The sequence below is a fragment of the Ambystoma mexicanum genome, chromosome 2p, assembly GCF_040938575.1.
Source record: "Ambystoma mexicanum isolate Mex_15411 chromosome 2p, UKY_AmexF1_1, whole genome shotgun sequence".
In the NCBI taxonomy this organism is placed as follows: Eukaryota; Metazoa; Chordata; class Amphibia; order Caudata; family Ambystomatidae; genus Ambystoma; species Ambystoma mexicanum.
Window position 1 is genome coordinate 1,194,489,811 of NC_090923.1, and position 12,114 is coordinate 1,194,501,924.

The following is a 12,114-nucleotide window of genomic DNA, read 5'->3' on the forward strand; positions in this document are numbered from 1 at the left end:
CAGGCACTGGTCTCCCGTTTTAGTGAGGCCGTACTTTCAGCTCCCACACCCCTGTGACTCTCTTCTAGAGACATATACTCCGCCCACCTCCCCAGCAGCCAATCAGACCTGGTGGGGCCTCACAGTTAGGATTTATCATGCAGAGTGTTTAAAGTGGAATCTTTTTATAAGTAATTGTTGATTTAAGAACCATTGTTTTGGCCAAGGCGTTCAAAAGGGGTATTTTATTTTGAAAGAGCACACAAAACAACGTTTGCTGCCCAAATCTGTCTTCTTTGAAGACAATTAAAACATGTTCACGCAAAAGTTGTAAACTATCTCTCGATAAATTTCATGAGTACGCTTTTTGGTGTGCCAAATAGGTTTATGTTTTTGTAGAATGTCACTAATACCATAGGATACGGGAATGCAACATATGAAGTTGTCAAACCATGTACACTGTTACCTTTGCACATTATCTTTTGTTATGAGTCTTTTAGTCTTGAAAGAAAGCCTACAAGCCATTTGTTATCCTTTTGCAGAATTGCATTCTGGCAATTGTAGGCTTCAAGATTAGGGAAATAACAGACCAGTTTTACTCTTTCTGTTTAACATTTCTGTAAGGATGCCTATGTTTCCAGAGTACTTTAATGAGGACGTACTAATTTTCAAGTCCTCTTTATGAAAAAAGAGTACTGTTGAAAGCCAAACATTGGGCTGAGGAAGGGAAAGGGTCAGAGGGCAAACTGGCTGTGACTATTTACCAGGTTCATCAATGAAGAGACTGAAAAGGTTGTTCGACCTGATTCATTGCTGATTTTCAGTGCACAAGTTGAGGGTACACGTGGGTTGACAGCGTGCCCCCATTTTTCACAGTGTGGATGCCTTTCTCTTTGGGTGTTTTTGAAGCCGGAATGCAAAAAACTTGTTTGCTTAATTGTTCGTCCACCTGGATTTGAACCCAAGTCCTCTGGGCACACAGCTACCCACAAGACCACATGAAAGTGTCCTCAAAGCACGTTTTATATTGGTATTTTGCTTTTAATGGACTATTTCAATATAGATTTTTGGGTTTAAAGGGGGTGCACCTTTTATACTTTGACAGCAGCGTTATAGGAAAATCTCCTCTGGTTATTTTTTGGTTATTTATGATTCAGGTTTTGAAAGACAATGCTCATTTGTATAGTGAATTTTCTTCTATTAGGTAAGGCCAGTTGAATTAAATTAAATGTGCTTATTTCATTTTTAGATACTTCAGTCCCTCTGCGTATGTTAATGAGACCTGCCCCACTTTTTTTTGGACTACAGTTAATTGTGTGACATCATTTTCTGCGATTCAAATAAGGGGGCACCAAACCTATTTTGCCGCCCAGGTCCCCGCCAATCCTAGGGCCGGCCCTGTTCACAATGGAGCACCCGCAATGTGAAACTTGGTGAGTGCTTGACCACGGCTTGTCAATCTGTGTTTTCGTGTTCTTAATGGTAATGGCCAGAAGGACCAGTCCCCCTGTTTATCATGTGCGAGACCCAAATGCGTCATCAGCATCCTGGACTTCTCCATTACTCACCTTGAGCGTTTTGAGATCTGACTTAATGAAACTTGTGCTCTCAGGCCCAACTATTTAAACTGAAAAAAAGGCACAAACAAAAACAGAAAGGGCTCTTGAGTTCCCAAAAACCGGAGAGGTGAAACCATTCAATTGATGGGCCAGTGTGGTCATTGCAAGAAGTATTTTGACAGGAATGGCAGTCTGCATCAGGCCACGCCTTCACCCGGTTGATTTGAACCACAAAATGTTCGTACGCAGAGTAACTTGGAGACATAAAATGCTTACACAGAATTCAAGTAAAGATGCCACAGACCATATTGAAGACGTTGGGTAAACGTCATTTGTCAACGCTCCCATTGCCATTGATATATATTAGCAGGTCCTTCTGGAAAACACCAGGAATCTGTTGTGTACAGGGGCCACGTGCACTCTCCGCTGCTTTGGAACACGCCCACTCTACTTATTGCTGTGTTGATCCTCAGTGTTGACCAATCAGAACAACCTGCATGCTGCCATTCCCCCTCTTGCCCATGCAAGCATTATCTATTTCATTCGGGAGATGCTAGTCCAATCCTGCCTTTAACTTTGCATTCTGGAACTTGAAGGCCTGGGTTTATAATGGGAAAATCCACGACTACATGTACCAACATCCAAAGTTAAAACCTGTATTGGACTAGCATCTCCCGAATGGAATGGATAATGTTGGCATGCATGCCCTCTTGATAGATGTACAACCTACGGCAGTCAACCCCTTGTCAGAGGTAGTCCACTGATCCCATCTGAGACCCACCTACTTTTAGGCAACCAGGTAGCTGCAGGCAGTACGAACAGAACTTGTCTGCACTTTTTTTGTCCTCCTTTCTTTTGTGTCTTCTCTCTCTCTTTCCTTACTCCCCTTTTCTTTTCTTTCACTGTTTCTTTCTTTTACCTCCTCCTCTCCTCTATGCTAACTCTTTTATACCTCTTTGTCACTCTGCCACTCTCTCATCCTTCTTTGTTTTAGCTGGTTATTCAGTCTCTGTGAGGAATTTGACCATCCGCACGTGGAGTGTGCACTTGCCTGGGCTTTTTTAAAATTTAGTACGAAATGGAATGATGGGAGATCAACCTCAGGGGCTAATCCGCACACATTTTCCTATGCTCACCACACAACAAACACATAGTCAAGTGTACTCCAGGGGGACACAGCCTAGAGGTGCCGTCCTCCCTGTCACATTTAGCTGGAATGTGACAGCCAAGGGTGCATCAAAGCATCTCAGGCAGGGGGGAGGCAACACCTTCCTCCAGCCCAGGAGGATAGCTCAGCGGCAACGTGCGCGCCTTGGAAACAAGACGACACGAAGAAACACAGGTTCGATCCCCGGGTCCGCGCTTAGAAACCTCTGGGGGTTTAAGCGCGTTATAAATATGCAACTAAGAGAAAGAAAAAAACAATTACGCAACTACAAAACAAACAATTCCTGTAACAGCGCCTCGATGCCTGCGGGCTGTGTGAGCGCTTTAAAAAAAAATGTATGTAAAATGTAAATGTAGCCATGGCCAGCCTAATTAAAATATCAAAGGTTTCATGGATCTGCCCTGTTCTATTGTAGTTCTGTCTGGTGGCAGAACATACTGATGACAGTTAATTGAAGCAGGCCTGCAAAGGGGCTTGTTCATAGAAAACAACAGACAGGAAACACCACACCTCTTTGATATGCAATGTGTCAACTTGAAGCTAGCTCCCACCCCTCTGTATGAAGGGCATGAATGGCACGTCTGGGACAACTGTTTACAGAAGGCGAACCCTGCAGGGAGACCCCCTTCAGAGGGAAGAAGTATGTGGATTGATGGAGACAGAAAGTCTGTTGTCGCTGCAAACTTCAAGGGAGAACTGCGCTTTGATCAGAAGCCACAGAGAGCTCAATTGAACAGAGAGACACTTTGATCCACAATAGACAGGAAGATGGGTGGGACTGTAAAAACATATTTCGCATAATATCGCTTGATAATGAACATTGGCATAAGCACATTCACATTGCACTGAAAACCGCATTCACTGAAAACCGCATTCGAATTAACCTGAATAAAAGCTGACTACGGTGCCATTTTAGAATCATCAGCCATTTTGTTTAACTCCTGTTTTTGCCCCATGTTAAACTTTGTATTGTCAGCTGCAGCAGGGAAAAATGAACTTTGCACTATGTCAATGCAGACAAACATGTAGTGGCTGCTGAGAGAGGATTGTTTGTCCTGAACTAAGAAACCTTGGAGCTAAACTAGAGTTGAACTGAGCAGTAATTTAGATCTTGTCTGTACCAATAGCGTCATCCTCGTGCAAACAGTGAACAGAATGGTGAATAGCTAAAACCGTGTACCTTTGCAGAAATCTTTGTGATTCTTCCTTGAAACTGGACTTACTTTAAGCTTGAAAACAAATGTTACCATTGTGCTATGTGTGCAGAAAAACATGTCTAATGTTTGAGGAAAACATTGATTCTGTATTAGCAATGTGAACTGGGTGTGAACCCTAGTGAATTGTTAACATGAAGATGGGCTGGACGATGTACCCGGGATTGTGGCCAAGTGTATATAAACTCATGATTTTGTAATGTCCAGCACTCTCCACCCTCACAGTGTCTGCTGGTAGACACTGTGAGGCGCTGAGAGTCAGACAGCTATCTGTCTATTAAAATTGTACATGTACCTCCGAACCTTTGACTGGCGTATTTCATTTTTGGCGGTACTAAGCCTCGATATTTCTTTGGTCTTTCAGGACTAAGTCGTACATGTTGTCACCCCTTACCTTTCCTTTTGCAAAGCACTCTGGTTATGCCCTCACGCACAACAGAAAGTTGTTGGTAGGGATCCAGGATTCGTTCATTAAGGTAGGCTTAGCCTGCACCAATCACTGGGGCTCATTTGGCTTTAAAAGAGGGTTGAGCCCCTCTTTTGGCAGATCATCCTTCAACTTCAAAGGAGTAAAAGAAGGACTCATTTGGACCATGGCTGAAGGTACAGTCTGCCTTACAGTTTCCGCCAGTGAAGGAAAGTCATGATTTCCAAGAGGGAGCACTATCCCTCCCCTAAACATCTCCCATGGAACAGATGGCGATACTGGACTCAGAGGACCCATCCAGCAGCTCTGCAACTGTTACCCAGCCAGCACACAGCGTGCCCTGCTAGGTTCTGCCAGCAAGCTTCCTAGGTGGGAAGTGCCAGAGAATCTCTGAACAAAGGACAAGGCTGTTGCCTGCAAACACTCTCGTCAGCTTTGGGCAGTCCGCCTTAAAGGATGACAAGAGCCCAGTGAAGAAGCTAGGAGGAGTGCCACAATAAGCATCAACCAGCAGAAAGAGATGAAGGCGCCCCTCTCCAAGAAAGAGCATGGCATCATGATAACCTGTTCTGGTGGAATGTACCCACTTACAGTCCGCAGCCACATGTTTTAGTTCACTGTACCTTTCAGAACGGAGGAATATCCATTTGCATATCAGCCTTTGTCCTGCCCACTTGAGCAGTCCAGAACCAAAATGCTATGGCAATCCTCCTTTGAACAAGAGTACCAAAAGCAACCTCTTCATCACAGTCTCCCTCTTAGTGGTCAAAATGACCATAATGCCATACCATAACACTTTCTCCTCTGCTACCTCTCCTCCTCTCTGTTGTTCCTCCCCCTTTCACTCAATTTCAATACGTCCCTGTACAGCCGTTCCCTTTTTTCTTGATTCTTTCCTTACTCCTTTCTTTCACCTAACATCTTCCACTTCTCTGGCTTTGTTTATCCTTTCTTCACTCTTCTGGTACAGCTCCTCTATTCACCTTCTCTACCGTCTCTGGCCTCCTGCTGAAGACACATCCTTCAGCTCTTCTTTCAGATTGCCCTCCTTTCTACATGTCTGAGTTCTGTGCAGCCGAGGCTGCATGTCGGGCTGAAGCTGGAATTGGTTGTTGGCCAATAGTCCATCTGTGAGGGGCCTCTGATCCTCTTGTGTGACTCTGTGGTCCCAAGGAACACAGTTTTGTGTGGCCACCTTGCGGTCAAGCAGCCGGAGTCTGCACACTGCCTGACCTCTCCCCATTGCCTCATCTTGCCTCATCTTGCCCCCAGACTCCTCTTGGTCTGGAGAGCTCACTCTCCCTAGACGACTTCCCAATGACCCACTTCTCCAACAACCCAGCACCACCACTTCTCTCCCAGCCCCCAAACCCTACTTTGATGAAAACCGTAGAGTGTACGAGCTTTCTATCTTCAACCCGGGAACTGGAACATCTGCGTAGTCGGGGCTCAAGAGACACTGTTAGAACTTTTGTCCTGATGTCTTTGATGGGTCCCTTTGACAAACTGGTGAGTACATGAACCCCAGGAGAACACCTTGCAGGCCTGTTCCCTCTACCAATTTAAAGCACCATGACACCTTGTGGACTGGAGCCCCCACCCCCATTTAGGGACATGATATGATATGATATGATACTTTGTTTATATTGCGCTCGTACACAAGTGTTTCAGAGCGCGACCAGGCAAAAGGGAGGGGAACAAGGGAGAAACAACTAAAAAGAAAACAGAGATCTTACTAGGCCCAGTGAGATTTAAGAAAGAGCAAAAGCATGGAATAGGGAAAAGGGAGGCACCACTGAAAGACAGAGATCTACCCCCAGCTTGTTTCTTTGCAAAATGACTAACCCTGAGGGAGTTAGAGGTAGTGGAGTGAAGGGCACGAGAGGGGAGGTATTTATGGAGGGATAGTTGAAGGTGTTTAGGACCCAGGCCCCAGAAAGCCTTGTGGACAATGCAGAGGGTTTCAGGGCTGGAGAGATACAATCCCTGGGCTTGAGGCTAAAGACATGTCTCACAGTCCTGTTCTGGATTAATTGTAGAGGACGTAGAGTGGAGGCAGGTCGATTTAGAAAGAGGCTGTTACAGTAATCCAGCCTGTAGAGAACCAGAGCTTGGGAGACAATGAGCTTTTGAGGGAAGGAGAGGAAAGGCAGAGTACCTCTAGGGAGGTGCAATAAAAAGTTAGACTTTTTGGAAATGTCAGAGATGTGTGCGGAGAAGGAAAGTGTAAAGTCAAAGATGTCCCTGAGGTCCTTAGTCATGCAGGTGAGGGTAGGAGGAGGGCCAAGGGATGCCGGTCAGGGAGTGAGAGGAAAGGAGGAGATGGTGTACCAATAAGGAGGATCCTGGTCATGTTGGCATTTAGACACAGATCGTTGGTGGTACACCAGTTTTGAATGGCGATTAGACCATCAGAGATGAGGGAAGGTGAGGAGGAGACTGAAGGAAGCCTGAAAATGAGTTGGGTATCATCAGCATTGCACTGGAAAGTGGAGCAGAAAATGGGATGCTGTAAGTGAGAGTTGCCAGGTATTGGTTGAAAAGCCAGAGTGAGAGGTGAGACCCCCGGGGGACACCACATGTGGAGAGGGAGATGGAAGATAGGAAGGACACAAGTTGAACCTGGGAGGGTCAATCAGAGAGAAAAGTGGTCAGCCAGGCCAGAGCCTGATCAGTGATACCCAGGTTGTCACAGAGACAATTGAGCAGGGTGGTATGGTTGACCGTGTGGAACGCAAAGGAGAGATCGAGTAGGATGAGGACAGAGGGAATGTTAGAATTTCGAGATTGGAGAGCAGGTCTTCACAGATGTTCAGGAAACATAGTTTCCTTACCTGCTAGTACTGTGTCCTGCAAATCTTAGGGACTCATCAGGTACCAGTGCACATAGTCACATCGCCAGTAAGGCTCTTAATGGGGACTCCCTGAGAAAAAAGAGGTTGGTGAGGCATGAGAGAAATGCAAAAATGTCAATGGACTCACTGTGACTCACAGAGTAGGACTTAATGCTCTAAGAGGACTCATTAGTAATTTCAGGAAAAATTGGCAAAGGTGAGAAAGCCAGTGGTTACCAGAACATTGGTGATGTCATTCCTCTTGTCTGTGCAGCGGAATGTCTGTCTATTTTTCAAGATGTGAGGAACTTATTTTGTCAACAGCTGACAGCACCCGGTGCTCTGTGCAAGAGGGGAGCGAGATACTGTTGGCCAGGCACCTTTCACATCCTCTTAGTAGTGAGTAGGAGATCCTGAATCTGTAGCAGGGGAGTCCAGTACACCATGCATTGCAGATGTAACCCCAACTGGTCTGTGCCCACAGGGCCAGCACCACAGATTTCCGAACCCGCAGCAGCCACACCTGCACTTCAGTCCACTTCTCTCACATTAGGCATGCAATGTGATGCTCAATGTGACACATTGTATTAGCATGTCAGTAGAAGGAATACAGTGGATGCTGGCCACACCACCCTCTGATTGTTCTGATTGTACCTAATGATCTGAGGTCAGTCGCGGTTGTGAAGAAGGTTGTGTCTGCATATATGAGGACATTGGGTGGGGAACATAGGCATAAAGGTGTCTCTACAGCACTAGCCAGAGGACTATTCAGCTCCCTTGCAGTCATTGAGGTGTGAGACTGTCATTCACTCTCAGTTGTGTTGCCAAATCATTCCCTGGGCTACGGCTGTTCTCCCCTGTTCCCCAGCCACATCTGGACACTGCTGGCATGGTGGTGGTGTGTGCATATCTCTATGTAGTTAATCAAGGGAGACTTTCAGCCATGGCTGTCCACGAGGGTCAAGATAGGTGGGCACCTGTTGCCACATGGTGTAGCATGAGGCCTACTTGCAGTGAGGTAATAATCTTCACCTGAGTGAGTTGGCTTCGGCCTATGCCTTGGTGCAGATATATGAATGGTTGCCTGAGAGTGCAAGGCTCTTTTCATGGTGCATCTGGTTAGCACATGTACTGTGTTGTAGTACCTTGAACTGGAATAGTTGCATTGCATCACTATCCATTACTTTAGTGGGTGTCGTCTGTCACGCACGAGCGGAAGACAATGTGGCGTTACTTGACAGAGCAGAATGGGAAGGCTGTTGCTATGTGAGGTGAATCCAGTGGCCCACACATATGGCTTTGAACATTGACTTACATAACAGGACAAGTCCTTGTAGCAATCTTTCCACATAAGCATTTACTGTAACCATTTTCTTAAGTACAAGTGTCTAGATGCCTCCAGGCCTGGTGCGCTATATATGAGTAAAAATAAATAAATAACCGACTAACCTGAAACATGCCTGTGCCAGGTAATGATCCTGGGAATCGCTTGGAGTAGAGAGTGTAGCGTAGGTATGCATAAAGCACCAACTGTATGTTGAGGCTTGTGCCGCGTCTCTCGTGGCTGCAGGTGAATCCCCCAGTCGTAGGGCTCTTGATGGCCAGATGTGTCATCAATGGCATCAATGGCTATGGTAAATTTGGCAATGCGATAGAATGACACCTGGGTGGCTCTGATGTGCTCTGGAGAGCGTGGAAAGTTAGAATATCAGGCCACATATTGTTTTAACAGATAGTGCTTGGCTGATGGAGGTTTTGGATGTACCCAGGATGTCTCCTGGGTCCTGTTGCAGTAGGTCTGTTAAATAATACCAAAATGTCCTATGGGTTTCTCTTTCTGGTGTCATGTGGTCCTCTGTCTTGTGCAATAGGGTTCACAAGGGTCCTTGCAGAGGTGGTATCTCCAGGGCTCAAGTCAAGTGTACACACAGGTGTACAGAGTCCCCCTTTCTTTTCTCAGAGGGCACCTTGATATGCTAATTTCTGGTTACAGCACTTTTTTTTTTAGGACTTGAACCCAGGTTATCTCTGTATAAATTTGCCATCAGTGTAGCGTGACAGAGTTCTCTGCTTGTGTAACTTTCCGCACGTTTGCACGCTTCATTTTGCACAAGATCCACCTGTTGGAACCTGTGATGCCGCCTTTGTGTTTGCATAGGTAGCAGGGTGGCATTGCCTGCAAATTGGTTCAGCGCGATGTGACGTAGGTCCTATTTCTGCTGCTTTGGGTTGGTTGGGATTGCTTCCTGGATGGGGCTGCTCATTCATTCTTGTGGTTTGATTTGGGAGGTTTTATAAAGCGTTATACTTCGCTTGTGGGAATCAGCACGCTACAGTCATGCAGTAAACAGCAGTCTGATGATCAACTACAAAAACATGTCTTGATTTTATTTCTGAAAGAGAACACTTTTCTTTCCAAATGTAACTATTTTTACTAAATAAAGTCAGGTGAGGTTGTTCGCAATGCCACAAGGGCACTGCCATGCCTTGGCTTTGTCATATGGGAGAGTAAAAAAGGGAAAGAGGGGTTGTGGCGTTTAATCCAAGACCTTCACCCAATTAACCAAATTGTAGCGGCTGGGTTCCCTCTAGTTCCTAATCCGCCAACAATCTTATGTAATATACCTGTTAGGGCACTATATTTCACTGTAATTGAGTTGAAAAATGCATTTTCCTCAATCCCATTGCATAGAGATTCGCAAAATCTGATGTCCTTTACATTCAGACAAAGTCACTTGAAAAGCACTAATTTACCATAGCGGTACTGTGAGTCCCCATCGATTTTAAATAGGGTCCTGCAGATGGACTTAAGCAATATTGCTTTAGAAAGCGTTGTATTGCAGTATGTGGATGACATATTGGTCTGTAGAACCTCAGAGGAAGAGTGCAGATGCATTCAGTTCAGCTGATGAATATCCTTGCAGAGAAAAGATATAAAGTAGACAAGTATAAATTACAGTACTGTCAAGAAAAAGTACTGTACATGGGCCAGTTAATTTCTCATGAAGGAAAGAAGGTTACTCCTGAGAGGGTTGAAGCTATTTTAAAAGCAACAAAGCCAATCACAATAAAGCACATGCAGACATTTTTGGGACTGTGTAACTATGTGAGAGCATGGATCTTTGACTACAGTTCATACATAAGGCTCTTGTTGCAAGCGGTAAAGAAAGCTCAGGCAAGTCAGGAAAAAATGGTCTGGACTGAGGAAATGGAAGAAGGGTTTGACGAGTTGAAAAAGGCAATTTGAACAGCTCCAGTTTTAGGGATTCCCAATTATGCTGAGGCATTCTTTTATTTTCGCACACAAATGGCACTGTTATGACAGCTGTACTCACACAGAGAACCAAGTTGGGGTACAAGCCCCTTGCACATTACAGTGGGATTTTAGACCCAGTAATGAGGGCTCACTCCTCTTGCAAACAATCTTTGGCAGCCGCCGCGTTCACTATTGAGAAAGCTGCTAGCATAGTAATGGGGTGTTCCATGTCGTTATTTGTTGAGCATGCATTATTTGCCATTTTGGAAAAATCTAAAGGTATGCTGACTTCTCAAAGGGCTTCTGCCTACGAGGTGGTCATATCGAATCCGGCGATTAAAATAGTCAGATGCAAAATAGTGAATCATGCCATGTTTGTAGCGGAACCACTGGCAGAGGATGAGCATGCACAGGATTGTTCGAACTATGTGGAGTTCTATGACGAGCTCCCGAGGGTGAAGCAAAATGCTTTGGCAGCTGGGGATATTCTCTTTATTGACGGTTCTTCCAGAGTCTCTCGAAATGATGGACAAAGATATACAGGTGCCACTGTGGTGAAGTACACAGCCAATGGAGAGTTTTAAGTAATGGCAAGTGCACGGCTACTGTCCCATTTTTCGGCACAAGCTGCAGAATTAGTGGCGCTGATTATCACACTCGAGAGACACGCAGACCAGGAAGTAACAGTATACAATGACTCTGCCTATGTGACGTCGACAGTGCATGCAGGACTAGCTCGTTGTTAAAGGAGGGGCTAGCTCTGAGCGGACAGCATGCCAGTGCAACAAGTAGCCTTATTGGATAGAATCATTAGAGCACTACAACTCCCAGTAGCCATCACAGTCATAAAGTACGCAGCTCACACTAAGGGGGCAGATTTTACCTCACGTGGAAATCAAAAAGCAGGTGAGGAAGCAAAGCGAATTGCATGTAAAGAATTTATCATGTCATTTGATGCACTAGATGTGAATGAAAGCATGGTGGTGATGATGTGTGTGCCTAACTGTTATAATCATTTGCCTAGAACTCAGTTGGTAGAAATTCAAGGGGAAGTGCCCCAAGACAAGAAATACTTGTGGATGCGGACAGGGTGTTCTTTAAACCCCTCTGAAGCATTGTGGCGACAAGACAGCACTGGCAAACCGGTGATGCCTGTAGCCTTATTAAGGGTGGCGTTGGACCAGCTACACTGCCCTGCGCACATTACTAGAGAGAGTCTCGCCGCAACAATTTCGGAGGACTGGTTTGTTCCAAATATAGTAGAACACGTTGCATTTTATGTAGTAATTTGAATCATATGTCAAAGGTTTACTGCTGGGCACACATTGAGCACAATTAGAGGAGTTATTTCAAGACCTGGTAGACCCTTTCAGCATTGACATATCAACTATGTCGATATGCTGCACATCTGTAATGGATACTTCTATATGATAGTAGTGGTATGTCCTTTCTCAAGGTGAATTGAAGCTGGACCGTGTACACACCCAGACGCTGCCTGTGCAGCCACATCTTTAGCATGAGAAGTGTTTCCTAGATGGGGAATGTGTGAAGTATTGAGATCAGATAATGGCCCTCATTTTGTTAATGAAGTCTTGGAACAAATAAGCTTGTTACTAATTTTAAAGCACACGTTTTCATCGACGTATCACCTGCAGGCTAACAGAATCTGTGAGAGAC